At 46.8% G+C, this 15168-nt stretch overlaps 1 protein-coding gene across 2 annotated transcripts in view; it reads left to right on the top strand.

The window, feature by feature from the left end:
* PELI2 (pellino E3 ubiquitin protein ligase family member 2) overlaps positions 1–15168 on the top strand; it is a 371889-nt gene that overhangs the window by 10748 nt on the left and 345973 nt on the right. Inside the window, exon 2 of one of the 2 annotated variants that reach the window (XM_084796768.1) lies at positions 3090–3259. The gene's annotated coding sequence lies outside the window, so the exon portion shown is untranslated. Of the gene's footprint in view, positions 1–3014; positions 3260–15168 lie in introns of those variants that run through there. The other variant, XM_084796769.1, reaches the window with a different exon arrangement.

The following is a 15168-nucleotide window of genomic DNA, read 5'->3' as shown; positions in this document are numbered from 1 at the left end:
TAATCCTATAAATTTATTGTGGTTGAACAGTCCCCTGACCTCTATCCACAAGATGCCAATAACACCTCTCTCCAGCCGAGATCGTTGAAAATGACTCCAGGCACTGCCACATGCCCATGGCAGGACAGAAAATGGTCATTAATACCTCATGTTGAGAACCATTGGCTGGAAGAAGTTGTCGGGAGACTCTGCGATTGAGGTTGCAGCCCTCCATGTTTGGATAGCTCTTCAAGCTTGGCAAAAAACGGAGGACTCCCTTTCTCATCAGGGCTTCCTCTTCTCTGCCTGACTTTATCTGGAGAGCGTCTCTAGGCACAGATGCCTGGACTTGCTTGGAGAATGATCCTGCACAGAGCTATGTGACTAAACACACCAGTCCTGCTCCTTTACCCATATGATAATTAGGTACTACATTTTGACCAATCAGCCCTTCCTGCCCATATGACAGTTAGGTACTGTTTTGACCAATCAGCCCTTCCCACCCATAACCCTAAGAACCTTTATTACCTCACCCTTAAAGCAATAAAATGAGCTGCCTCTCTGAAGCTGATCCTGGAAGTCTTATCTGTCGTACCCATGGCTGTGTGAACCCCATTTGTCAATTCTGCTACCTTTGTCTCCATGGGCCAATGGCCAACAACCCCTGCGGGGGAGGGGAGGGTGGAGGACCACAGGAAGAAACAGTTCTCTACCTAGTTAGCATGTTAAGGACCATCAACACACTGTTCTGGTCACCTCTGTTGACTCAGCACTTAGCTTGGTGTATGGTCCATACAGTTGAGTGAATACATAACACAGACAATGACCACACCACATAGGCCCATAGAGGACGGCTAATATACCACCTGGATTTAAAGAAGAACTGGGGTTGGACCAATAAGAAGAAGCCTTGGGGGAGGCATCATGGGTAAAAGGGTTGAGGAGCCATCGTAAGGGTAGACCGGGAATAAGCTGAGAGATTGTTGCCTGGATGTGGGGCTGGTAGAGGGTAAGGAAGGTAGGGAAGAAAGGACTCAGATCCCAGCCACGGAGGACGTAGGATGCCAGACTGGAGTTAAAGCACGTTCATAAAGAGGGAAGTTACAGCAGTAGTGGAGCAGGGTTGGGCCTGTGCTCACCATCAAGAGTATAACCTGGTGGTGGCGTGTAGCGCGGAGAGAGGACAGAGATGGACGCCCAGTTAGCGTATTTTTCTAGCAGTTAGAAAGAAGTCATGCGCTAGGCTGGTAATAGGCACACAGTTCCAAGGGAGATGGAGTTGGACAGGGAAGGGCTTAGAGCACCGTGCTGGGCACTGGCTTTAAGCTGGGACAAGGTCAAGCTCCTCAGTAGGATGGTTACGGCCCCTCCCTGAGTCTCCTTCCTCCCCCTCTCTCTCTGTCAGTCACTTCCACCTTCCTCCCCCTCTCTCTCTGTCAGTCACTCCCACCTTCCTCCCCCTCTCCCTCTGTCAGTCACTTCCACCTTCCTCCCCCTCTCTCTCTGTCAGTCACTCCCACCCTCCCACCCTTCTCTCCGTTTCAGCGCATGCTGGCCCCCACGACACCGACTTTTAAAAGATAGCTGCCCTTTGGAGTCTCCCTGGGACACTGTTTCTACTTCCATCTACTTGACAAATTCTTATTCATCCTTAAAGACCCAGGTCAGGTACCATCTGCTTCACGGCACACGCCATGATGAGGACAAATGTTCTTCGTGTTTGTGTGCTGTGCAGAACACATTGTAGCATGGCTGATTCTTTTTACCCCTTATGATTTAAAAAATATATTTAGGTAGGATTATGTACATGATGAATATTATGATTTATCATGATAGAGTGATATACATAAGTTAAAATATTATGCAGCTCTAACAGAAAATGGAGAGGTTCTGTTGTGTTGTGTGCATTAAATTTAGGGATAAAAGTTAGGACCTTGCATATGGGCGACAGTTACACCTCCGGTTCTTGTTTATTATTTTAATAATATTTATTTTCGTTCATCTGTATGCCTTTATGTCTGTATGTATATGTTTGTGAATATGCTTGTGTGCACCCAAGGAGGCCAGAAAATGGTGTTGGGTGTCCTGGAGCTGATACGGGTTGTTGTGAATTGCTTGATGTGGGTGCAAGACACCAAACTTGGGTCAAGCACTCTTAACTGATGAGCCATCTCTCTAGTCCCTTGGTTATGTTTTTAAAAAACCACCACTTTCCCTTGCATGCATCTTGAGATGAAGTTTAATAATTGTATAATAGTTTGTATAGGAGAAGATTGAAACTTCTATAAAGATCCACTCTCACGCAACTGGTTATGCACACGATGGAACTTAGAATTATTTGCAGCTGTGATAGAGAATGAAGAGGCTCAGTGGGTGTTGTAGGTGCTGTGTAATTTGCTAAGAACTACAACTCCCAGCATTCCAGGAAGTTACCTGGTCCGCGGGCAGGTGGGGCTTACAGGTTAACTTTGGGTCTTACTATCTCTGGGGATCAGGCCATAAGGCGGCAAGCACGTTTACCAGAGGAGTCATCTCACTAGCTCCAAGACACGGTTCTATGGAAATTTCCTTCTCCTTCCACCTTTCTTCTTCTTTCCCTTCTCTTTCTGGTGGAGAATGTGACGCTACATCTCCGTGATCCCCAGATCTTAATTTGGTGCCAGGCAGCAGGTCTGCATATCACTCACATGGCTGTCACTCAGATCAAACAAGAACACAAGCCTAGGTGTTTTTAATATGTGCCTAATGGCCTTGGCATTTAAAATTAATAAATACCTGAACTTGTTTTTGGTTTTTTGAGATGTTTCTCTGTATAGCCTTGGTTGTCCTAGAACTAGCTCTGTAGACCAGGTCGGCCTTGAACTCACAGAGATCTACCTGCCTCCGCCTCCTAAATGCTGAGACTAAAGGGGTGCACCATCACTGCCTAGCACCTGAACTTGTTTTAATGATGGGCATTTAAAAGGGTGAATGATTTTTAAATTTTGTGTGTGTGTGTGTGTGTGTGTGTGTGTGTGTGTGAGAGAGAGAGAGAGAGAGAGAGAGAGAGAGAGAGAGAGAGACAGGTGTGACGGTCAGAAGACAGCTTTGCTCCTTTTATCTTTATGTAGGTTCCAAGTCATATGGTTAGTGACTTTACCCACTAAGTCATCTTAGTGGCCTAGAAGAGTGGATTCTTGTCCAGGCTGATGCCACAGTGGAAACGGGGTCACAGCACACAGAGTGGAAACACTTTCACCGGCAGCAGCAAGGAGTTGGAGGCCGAGGCCAGCATGAACATGTAAGCCTTTCGGAGCTGAGGGATTTTGAAGAGAGGGTTTGGGTTTTGGTAAGAGGGTGTGAATCCATCCTCGCTCAGTCTGAAGTGGCTCTGAAACCCCACTCAGTCTGAATCACAAAACCAAACAGATCCCCAAGCCGACAGGACTCTACTGATCCCCGATGGACAGGCAAGTTGTTTCCACCTGCCTTGACTAAAACAGCACAGCAGCGTGGGGCGGGCAGAGAACAAAGGGTCTGCTGCAGAAACAAAGGTCCTTGCTGCGCCTTGCCGTCTTATCGCCGATTTTCTTAATATGATTCACTGTGATGAGACCCAATTCTTCCTCTTTTAAACCAGTGTTATCCACAACATGGAGGAATGACTATGGAGGCTTTGTAGCTTGCAGGAATAAGCACTGCTCTCGGGTGAGCCCACCTAGACTTATCTGGCACTTTGGAGGGTCTAATTGAGAAGATGGCGTTCTGATTACTCTCAAGGTTATGGCTGAAGGCCAAAGGTCACCGGGATTTGATTCAGTTATTTAAAATGCTGTCTCAGGAGGAGGTGCCTTGAGGGAATTACATATCACCACCAGCAGCTGTTGTGGGGATTTAAATTGAAATTGGGTTAGAAGCAAATGGTTTTAGCACTGCCTCCGTCTCACTTGTCTGGGTACTGTGAGCAGAGCCCCCAAATCATTTAACTCAACGGGGCTCCATCTTAGAAGCAGGACTAACCAATTACTCAAATTATTTTTGTAAGACTATGATGGCATGTCAGGGCATCCGCAGACGTGGAACGAAGGCTCTGCCACTTAGCTGCCAAATTTACGTTATGAGCCAGCTGTGAACTGTCAGACAAAGGTGTCAAGGACCCAGCTCAGGTCCCCTGGACAAGAAGCAAATGTTCTTAGCTACTGAGCCCTCCCTCCACTCACGGTGAATGGTTTTAAAGAGTCTTTGGCTTTGATGCTCACTGGGATATGGGTGGAGGGTTTGTTTCTTCTTTTCCTGTTGCTGTAACCAAATACCTGAACAACAACAACAACGTGACTTAAAGGAGAAAGGGCTTATTTTGGCTTACAGTTCTAAGGAACACAGTCCCTCACGCCAGGAACGCCAAGGTGGCAGGACCATGAGGGCACAGGCATGTCACACTCACAGTCAGGACACAGAGTGGGTGGATGCTGGTGCTCTGCTCGTTTCTCCTTTTCCCTCAGCCCAGGACCTCAGCCCGTGAAATGGTGCTGCCTGCGTTTAGCTTGGGTCTTCTTCACTCCCATTCTAGACACATCATCGCTGACTTGCCCAGGAATTCAGCCCTTAGGAGATTCGAAGACACTGCCAAGTTGACAATCAATGTTAGCCATTAAAGATGGAGCCTCGGTTTTTGTGGTTTATCAATAAAAAGCAAAGGCCACACCCTGTATTTCTTTAGTGTTCTATACACAGCAGGTCCTGTGTTAATTTTCCTTGATGCTTCTGTACCCAAAGTCTTCCTGCCACTCAAAACAATTCTGGTCCCCAAAAGACAACATCACAGTGGGTCAGAAATAATGGGGTTATTTAGTATTTCCCAGGCTACTTGGGGAATACCGAGACCTTGTCTGCCTTTTTCTTAGCCTCACAGAATCTTTTCTCTCAGACTTACCACCAAGACTCTCATCTTGACAGCAGCTTAAAAGGCAAACACACATCGTCTACAAACAGAAGTTTATTTGCTGAATATAGAAAAAAAAAGCCACCTAAGGACTAATTTGGCAGCTTTTTTGGTTATCTCTTATAATGAGCCATGTTACATAATTAAAATATTTCTTTTCTTAACTGCATTTCACTACTAATTAACTTTTTATACATTCTACAGTGGACTTTTTAGGTTGAATCATAGACATAATTATGTCATTTCTATGCAAAGAGCAGCTTAGGAATTATTAATTGATATTGAATCTGTTGATTAAAGGCTAATTCATATGTAAACATATTACAGCTCACTGCAGACTGCTCTCTAGAAGTATGCCTCTGTAACTTCTGTGGTCCCCTGTCCCTTGCTAAACAGCCAGGACAGAGGCCGGCCACACAGATCCCAAACAACAAGAACAATCCATTTCAAACTCTGTCTAGAGTTTTAACTACATTTAAGCTTCTGCATTAAAGCTGCTTTGAAGTTTCATAGCACATCAAGGGTGGAAAAGAGCTATGGAAAGCCAGTCAGCTTTATGCCCTTTCTCTTCCCTCCTCTTTCATTTTGTTCTCTTATTATTATTACTTCTTCTTCCCTCCACTTCCCCCCCCCCCCTTTTCTTTGTTTCATTTTGATCTAACTCAGAACCCTGTGCGCGTGAGGAACGGGCACTGTTGCTGAGCTACATCCAAGCCTTTTATATTTTCTTAAACTCCACCCTGGAGAATTGTTCCCTTGTAGTGAACAAGCAGCTCTGAACAAGGAGAACAGAGACACATAGGGAACTACAGATCATGTACCCGAGACATGATTCTAGGGCAGAGTGACACCAATTCTTGGTCTCAAGCCAACTGCGAAAGAACAATTTCCAAAGACTCTATGAATGTCTGTCTTGTCAGTCAAAAGGGATGAAATTAGTCTGAATGTCAGAAAATGCTTTGGTGTACTAGCTACCCACACATTCTTATATCTGTTGATTGATTCAATGAATTCTTTAGAATGTCAATTGAATGAAAAAAACAAAACAAAAAGTCCTAAAGTATGGAGCAGGTTTATTACAGATATGTGGGAGAACATAAGAGAAAGAGTCCAGACTGGACCTTGTCAGCAGACTGAGCTGGTGGGACAGGGGAGTGGACGGGAGGGGAGGGGAGAGTTGGAAGACCAAGAGGCCAGGAGACCAAGAGAGTAGGAAGCCAAGAGAGTGGCATAGCCAAATAGCCAGGTTATACAGGGACCAGAGGAGCTGGTGGGAGGAAAGGCCGGTAGCAGGGCTGTAGAGTTCAGGGTAAGGGCTCAGGCTGCTCCAGGTACCGGTGGTGCTGAGAGATCTGTGAGCCTTTTGTCCTGGGTTTGAGACATCAATAACAAAACTAAGCAAGCAGTGTATTGCAGCCAGATGGAAAGCAAGTTTGGTTGGAGTGCGGGGTCCATGTTTGGGGTGTCAGAGGAATCCAATGGAATAGGAAGAAGAGGTAAAAGGTCCCTGCTGGAGAAATCAGAATTTTTATGTTAGAGAAGAGGAAACTTCTGTCTGATTGAACTATCAGCAGTAAATAGAAGAATAGTAAGAAAATGACGGGGCATGTGGACCCGATGGACAGCAGCCCCCAAACAGGTTAGTGACAAAGTGAGGAGATCTGGATTGGGAGGACTGTGGAAATTAGAAGAAAGAAATCAAGATCAAAGAACACGAGCAGATGAGCAGGGCACAGTAGCCGAGCTGGTGGGAAAGTGAGGAGGATGAGATTGGGAGGCTGGAGTCCCCGGTACCACTGGCAAATGAAGACAGTGTGGGTAACGCAAGACATGCCTCCCGATGGGGAGAAATTAGTGCTAGGAGTGAAAGGCGTGGGGGATATGAGTGACAGACATAACACTGTCCTGAATGGGATAGATACCCCTGGGTATGTACCCTAAGTAACACAAAACAGCTTGTTCTAGTGACAGCGTCACATCTATGTTTATGGCTGTGCAGCTCATGGATGGATGAGTGGGTAAGGACAATGTATACATACATGCACACGCACACACACACACACACAACACACACACACACACACACACACACACACAATGGAGTTTTATTCAACCATAAGAAAGAATAAAATTTGGTCATTTGCAGAAGAATAGATGGAACTGAAGAGTCCTGTGTTAAGTGAATAATCTCATAGACAGGTGCCACCTGTTCTCTCATATGTGGCACCTAGAAGGAGGGCAGCGGAGGGCATGGAAAAAAAAGGCTCTAAGGACATGGAATGGTAATGTGGATAATAGGATGAAGACACTTATGCATGCATGAAAAGGCCATAATGAGACCCCTTATATTTATACAATTTACAAACAAAGGATGGGTGCAGCAACAGCAAAGAGTAGCAGTCTTTGATGATGAAGACACAATGGCTGCTTCTGTGGTGATATTACAAGGCTGTTGCCCAGGCGTAGCCAGAGAAGTAGTCACACATCCTTCATTACTGTCTCTGTCCCACATGGACACACACGTTGTCTTTTAAGCTGACCCTCTCATTTGTCTGGATTCCGTTGAGAAAGGTTCTAGGGAGATAGGCACAGGGAAGTGAAGTGGTTTGCGCTTAGTCCTCAAGTTAACGGCTAGAGGAGGAATGTGACTCGAGCTGGTCGCCATTAGGACGGAGCTCCCTGAGTCTGACAATCCAGGCTCTTTGGTTTCACTAAGAAACGTGAGGCTTCTGGACAAAGGATGTTGCTGAGTTTCTTGATATCCCAACAGTTATTTTCACGTCAATTAAAAAAAAACCCTGTTGTTGGAATGATCACCCTCTACTGTATCCCCGCACCCTGAGGCTAGCCCTGAGGAGTCCTCCTTACACCTGGATTTGGTTACTCTGGTCTCTGTTCAACTCTGCATTCATTTCATCTCCGAAATCTAATGACCTAATCCAATAAAATTATAAAGGATTCTAACTGGATCAACACCTAATCAGCTTAGTCCAAGAGAATTAAGTCAAAGCCCCAGGTGTGTGCACTTCCTCAGGAGACATTCTTATTATTTGGGCAGCTGGAAAGCTGGGAAGGGATTGCATAAATGTAAAAAGATATGCAAAGAGCCTGGCAGGACAGTGGCAGCTTCCTGGCTTTGCTGGTGTAGCTTTGTGTGAAGTGCAGGACAGTGGGCAAGAGGGCGGGGTGGGGTGGGGAGGCTGGGGGGTGGGGGAGAAGTGAGAGCACACTGAGACTCAATTTGTCATGTGACTTTGGGAATCACCGTGTCTCACCGTTTGCAGAACTGAACAAGATAACAGAGCTAAGAGCGTGGAATTGTAGTGATTGGTGGAGATTATACACGCCTGCATGCGTATATTCCAGCAGTGTGTGCATATATGTGTACTTGAGAAATGCCTGTTGCAAAAGTACATGTTGTTATTATGCCACTAATGATTAGTATTTAATATTATATGCATTTGTTATAATTAGGTATGTTATTGGTAATTATTTGTGTTTTAAAAATAATGTATATAGATTTACTCCATATTCAGGATACATAGTCATAGGCCCAAAGAATGGGGGAAAGGCTACAGAGCCCTGAGTAGACCTGTGTGTTCTGTCTGCGTCCTGACAGACGGACTTCAGGAGGTGAGAAAGAGAAGTGCAGGGTCGGTAGATGCCTTGCTTGATGAGACTCACTGTAAATAACAGAGCTGTAGAAATGGTTCTAAACCCAGTGGATGTGGTAAGTACGTATGAGAACACCCCAAGCCATGTCTTACTCCAAGTGTGGACTGCCGTGTGTCTCAGAAGCCATGCCTTATTCCAAGTGTGAACTGCCGTGTGTCTCAGAAGGTCTTTTATCACCACGCTCAGGATGGGAGAGTTACTCTCATTCCTTCTGGGCAAAAGCAGACTTCTCTACTGAAGTCAGGATCCATTAATAATCAAAGATGCCTCCTCAGAAGGTTGTAAATCCATGTATCCACCCATCCATCCATATCCATCCATGCACTCACCCACGCACCCTCCCACCCACTGAGTTGAATATTCAAATACCTTTTCTCTGCCTTGGACCAGGCACCCAAAATGCAGTTGGCAACATCACCTCTCCACAGTGGGGGCGGGGGAACCTCAGGGGCTACAGGTGTTAGGAGCCAGAGGTGGAGCCTGAGCTGCAAAGGCTGTCCATAGTGGCAGCCCACCCAACCAGACTGGTGACGGGCACGCCAATTTTTTTTTTCTAGAAGCATTGTTTTGAGATCATTTCACCTTAACATTTCTTTCATGGCTCAGGGCCGCATTGTAGTGATGGGCCCAGGAGCTATTTTAAAGTTGTGACTAAGCACTGTCAAAGTAACTGGCATTGTGTGGGCATTTGAAAAAAAGCACTGTGTCCTTCCCAAAGGGAGAGCTTATTGGCAGTGGGTGGCAATGGGTGGCAGTGTCCTGAGTACTGTTCTTGGTGCACCTGTAAATCTCTGATGACAGCTTCTACATTAGAACTCCTCAGTGCCTGTGCTGTCCTAGTCTGGAACACAGCAATGTCTCTGGGACTCAGTGAGCAGGTTTCTTTAAGGCGGCACTTCTCAACCTTTGGGTCGTGACCCCTTTGGGGGTTGCATATCAGATATTTACATTACAATTCATAACAGTAGCAAAATTGTAGTTATGAAGTAGCAACGAAGTAATTTTACAGTTGGGGAGAGGAGGGGGGTCACCACAAAACGAGGAACTGTATTAAAGGGTCGCAGTATTAGGAAGGTCGAGAACCGCTGCTTTCAGGCCTATGTGAGAGACAGCATGAGTGAGCAACAAACCTTAGGTGAGAACTTTAAATCACAAAAGACACACTTCTTTTTCCTACCCCACTGTCGGTCAGGATTGGGTACAAATACCGTGGGGATGAGAAAGTGTTTGGTGTCCTGTCTGGCAGGACCAGTAATTGGATGGGACGGAAAAGAGAGAGGCGAGACCAAGTAGCGTTCCTATCAATGTCTCTTTATTGAATCAAAAGCAAAAGCTTATATGGGGTGGAGGTGGGAGCTAAGCAGTGGGGGGGGGGGGGCGAGAATGCCTCCAGATGATGCCATCAGGGGAACATCCTGTGGTTCATCTCGGAACACTATCTCTTGGAAAGTCCCGAGCTAACCTGCTAAACAGCATCTGCAGAGGCTAAAAGGGGGAAGTTAGCTTTGGAACGGGGCATCAATATTTTTCCATAGCCAGTAGATTCTTTTAGTCTTGAATGACCCTGGGCTGGCTCCGAACATCTCACCCTTCTTTATTAAGTAGAAGCAGAGTGAGAGAGAGAGAGAGGGGAGAGTAGAGGCCTGACCCCCCTCGAGATGAGCGTTGCATTAAGAGGTCAATGCGTGGCCATTTTTTCAGGTCACACATGTCCCCAACCTCCCAGACGTGTTTGCGGAGGACAGGGAAAGGATAGTAACATCCTTTATGCGTGTCATCCTGTATGCAGTCAGGTGTGCTCCTCAGGAACCTACCGAGGTGTCTCATGGTTCCCTGCAGTGCTTAGCCTGGCACCCTCTCAAGTGAACAATCGACTCAAGCCCTTAGGTCTCAGCTTGTTGAAGTCGAGGCTACTTTTAGCCATGTTATCAGGGGCAGCACAGTCTTTTGCCTCGGGGTCGAGTCGTTTGAGCCTGTGGTAATGAACTTCCACATGGGTGGATCCCTGTATGGCAGAGTCTATCTGGCTTTTGACAAAGTCAGTAATCTTTCTGAAAGCCCACGGTCCAAAAGATATTAGTAGCAAGAACCTTATAAGAGGTCCCAGCAGCGAAGGGAGGAGGGTAGTCAGAAGAGGGGAAGCAGAAAACCAATTTTTATGCCAGGATTCAGCTCTATCTCGCTCCTGCCTGCGATGTTCTAGACTTTCTCTGACCTTCCTCATGCTGTCTTCTACAATCCCGGTTTTATCGGTATAGAAACAGCATTCTTCTTTGAGTGCTGCACATAATCCCCCTTGTTGTAAAAACAGCAAATCTAGCCCTCTCCTATTTTGCAATACCACTTCTGCAAGGGAGGAAAGCGAATCCTTTAAAGCTGCCATAGCAACCTGTATTTCAGCAATATCCTTATCTATGGCTGCACTAAGCTGGTGATAGTTTTGATTGGAGATCACTAAAGAGGAAATGCCTGTCCCGGCTCTGACAGCCCCGAGCCCCAGTAGAACCACAATGGTTGCGGCCGTAATAGGCTCGCGTTTGACTCTGGATGGTGTACCTGGAGGAGTCCAGAAGTTGAGAAATTCATCTGTAGAATAAACTGTTAATCGAGGAAGTAGCTGAACAAGCACACAGTAATCATATTGTTGTAGGAAGGGCTGTACCACAATAAACGGGGTTAGCCCAGTGGAACATGCCAAATAGGTATCATTTGGGGCTACCAAGTAGGTGGAGCCACCACTGACCTCAAAGGTCTGATTACACAAAGGGGAAATAATGGAGGGTAAACGTATCCTGGGTCCCCTGATGCAGAGCCCCAGGCCTGAGACTTGGGCCAGAGTCGTGCCTTCCCTGGCCTCCGGGTTCCAGCGAACCAGGGAAGGGTCGTTAGTAGCAGTAAGATTGTCAAGGATAGCAATGTCTTCATAAAAGGGTGGGGAAGCATGATAACATAACCAACAATCATCTGCAAGGTTGGGACGAACAGCATGCAAGGCAGACCAGGATTCATTAACCATGGTCAGGATAATATTAATAGAAGGTGAGGGACCGGGAGGTACGGTGGGTTGAAACAGGGTGGTATGGGGTGTACCATTGGCTGTTGGGTGGTGTTCATCAGTATCAGACCGCAGGTTCTGTAAGACTTGATTTGGGCCAATCTCTGTCCCTTAGCAATGGTCACAGGGCCAGAGGGAGCACTGACCAATACGTTTATTTCCCCAGTATAATCATTGTCTACGATGGAGGGGTGAACAGTCAAACCCTTATTCTGCCAAGAATAAGAAAGAACATATCTTGGGGCGGAGGCCCACATATCCCAGTAGGGAGGGCCTGGACATCGTCTTCAGGGGTCAGTATTGTGTCGGTGGAGGTACAAAAGTCCAGTCCTGCGCTCCCTGCAGTGGCTCGGCAGAGTGAGGAAGGTGGGGCTGATTGTAGGGGGACTGATTGCGTCGAGCCTGTCTGTGTCCCCAAGGCTGGGCAAAAAGGTATGGGTCTCGGGGCCCGGGGCTGGCCCCTCCATCCATTTCCCTGTGGTAGAGGCAAGGGATTACCTTGAATATCGGTTTTGGAATGGCAAAGGTTTGCCCAATGTTTTCCGAGTTTACAGTGCGGGCAAACAGTTGCTGGTACAGCACTCGAGGTAGGTGAAGGCGCCTTGTCGGGGAGACCAGTGGTGGCGGCCGAGACAGGGTATTGCCTAGCAAAATGACCAGGCTGCTTACAGCGAAAACAGGTCCTGGGGCCAGAATGGGCCGCCTGGAGGATGGCTCCTATTGCCAGATGTACACTTTGGGATACCTTATGGGCAAAGGGGTCAACATCAGCACAGAGTCTGATATAATCATTAATATCCTTACTCCTCGTATGGCCACGCAAGGCGGTTTTACAGGCACCATTAGCATTTTCATAAGCAAGCTGTTTTAAAAGCTTATTTTCAGATTCATCTGGCCCCAAGACCCTCTCTGCGGTCTCAAATAGACGTGCAGTGAAATCACTTTAAGATTCATGGGGGCCCTGAACTACTTTGGTTAATGGGGTGGTGAGAGAGCCCTTCCCTGGTAGAGTGCGCCATGCCCCCAAGGCTGCATTTTTAACTTGGGCAAGAAGCCCAGGAGGCAATGCCGCTTGCTTTGTTTCTGAAGAATAACGGCCCTGCCCCATTAATTTATCGAAAGTCCAGGAAGAAGTGGACTTTTTTTTATTATTTTTTGCCGTTTCTTGACAGCGGTCTATTGTTGTGCCTCGCTTGACCGGCAAGAAAGACGCGACCCGGTTCTTCTCCTAAGCAGCTTTATTCAGGCCTTTCTTCTTCGCTTCGGTGAAAATCCCCCCAAGCCACTCCCCTCACATTCATTTATAGCACTCAAACAGCCAATCACACCAAGACACGTCTCACGCTCTGATAGGCTCGCGAGCAGCGGGCCTTTTTCAAATAAGGGGTTGTTTAAATCGAAACGGCTCCGGCTGCATGCCGGGCGCCCTGTGGAGGCGGGGGTCCACAAAGGGCTCCGTGGCTCTCCACAGTTCCTCCTTTTTGTTTTATTAGCGCTGCCACAACAGGTGAGAGTAGAGGTCTGATCTCCAGGAGGACACTGATGTATAACAGCCCACAATCTAAGCCCTCCACCAGATTGAGTGCTGAACCCGTCCTGTTGAATGGACACTGATGTACAACAGTACTCAGCCAAAGCCGTTCACTTGGCTCAGCACTGGACCCGTCCAGTACCTTTTTTTCTGGAGGTGGGGTCTGGGGTACCAACCCACATGCAATCAGACTTGCTCCCCAGGAGGCCATTAACTGCAAACAATGTACCTCCTGTGCAGTGCTCTGCCTCGCACCCTGAGCTTGACGAGGTGATCAATTCTTCAGGACCACCAACCACACTTGTGGAGATTGCCCCGCCTCAACTGCTGCAAATGCCTGAGCCATCATAACTTGAGTACGCATCTGAGACACACACAAACGACAAATACACCAAAAGCATACCACACATACTGCAAACATCAAGAACCCCAAGGCTCCTATCCCCGCCCACTCTTCCAGGTGGTTCATCGCTGCCGCCATCCATGAAGAGAAGCTCGTGGCAAGGGACAGGTCCCCGCGCATGGAATTAACAGCTGCAATCGCGACACGCAAGTGGTTGAGTGCCTGCTCGAGAATGGCTGACCAATTTCCCTGGAGTTGATCTGATAAAAACTTAGACAGATTAGCGGCTCGGGTATAATTTTCATGAACCATCATAACTACCATTATATAGGATGAACAAAAAGGGGGGCCAATTTGCTCTTCCAAGGGTACAAAGGGCAATTCTAATCTAGCATTTGAGGTAAATAAACAGGGAAAAGCTTGCGCATCATGTCGAATCGGCATCAGCTTCGGGAAAACTGACAGTATCCCCCATTGGGGTTCCCGACTATGAATGCGCGGGAGGAGGGTTATCATCCACAGGATCCACAGGAAGATCATCTCCATGGCACCTACGGACGAGACGTTCTGGAACCCACACCGGGTCGGTTGCTGTCCGGGGAAAAACACAAACAGATCCTCTCGCCCATGCCAGGACTGGATCGGGGCCGTGCCATACACCAGTCAAGACATCTTTCCATTTCACCAAACCTTGTCCACAAGGCACAGTGGAGGAATGGCGATCAGCAGAGGATCGTCCGTCTATATCCAGATTTAAAAAATTTAAAGTAAATAGGGCTAAAGCTATTCTTTCGGGGTGCGGCCATTGCCTATTCCCCCTTTTTGTTTTATTAAGCATTCCTTTAAGGTCCTGTGAGTGCGTTCAATTATTCCCTGTCCTTGAGGATTGTATGGCAATCCATGTTTTAATGTCACTTCCATATGTTCACAAAAGGAAGCAAAAGATGCTGCTGTGTAAGCAGGACCATTGTCTGTTTTTAGTTGTTGTGGTTTCCCCCATGCAGCCCATGCCTCAAGGCAGTGGGTCATCACATGGGAAGCCTTTTCTCCTGTCAAGGGAGAAGCAAAAATGATACCTGAGCAAGTATCCACTGATACATGCACATATTTTAATTTTCCAAATTCTGCAAAATGAGTTACATCCATTTGCCAAACTTGTAATGGCCGAAGCCCACGAGGATTTATCCCGTAGGACGGAGGATGGTGATGGATAACACATTGTGGGCACCGAAGCACCACTTCTCGAGCATTCGCTCGGGTTATGTGAAATTTAGCCTGTAAGGTCCGGGCATTAACATGAAACTTAGAATGAAATTCTTTTGCTAACTCCAAGCTAGAGGCCATGAAGGCAAATTGCATGCGGGTACATTGATCAACTACATCATTACCAGTAGACAGAGGACCAGGAAGACCTGTATGAGCTCGAATGTGCTGTACAAAAAAGGGTTTATGTCTCTCCTTGATTATTGTCTGCAATTCTTTGACTATTTCAAAAATGGGACTCCTATCACTGATATTCCCCGCTACTTCCAGGGTCTTTACTAGATTCACAACATAATTAGAATCAGAGATTAAATTAAAGGGTTCTGGATGTCTTTTGAAAACTTCTAAAACAATTTGCAACTCAATTCGTTGAGGTGATGTAGGATGGAATTGTATGAGGA

The sequence above is a fragment of the Acomys minous genome, assembly GCF_964271855.1.
Source record: "Acomys minous genome assembly, chromosome: 9".
NCBI classification, from domain to species: Eukaryota; Metazoa; Chordata; class Mammalia; order Rodentia; family Muridae; genus Acomys; species Acomys minous.
The sequence above is the reverse complement of the archived record's forward strand: the minus strand, read 5'-3'. Positions and strand labels throughout refer to the sequence as shown.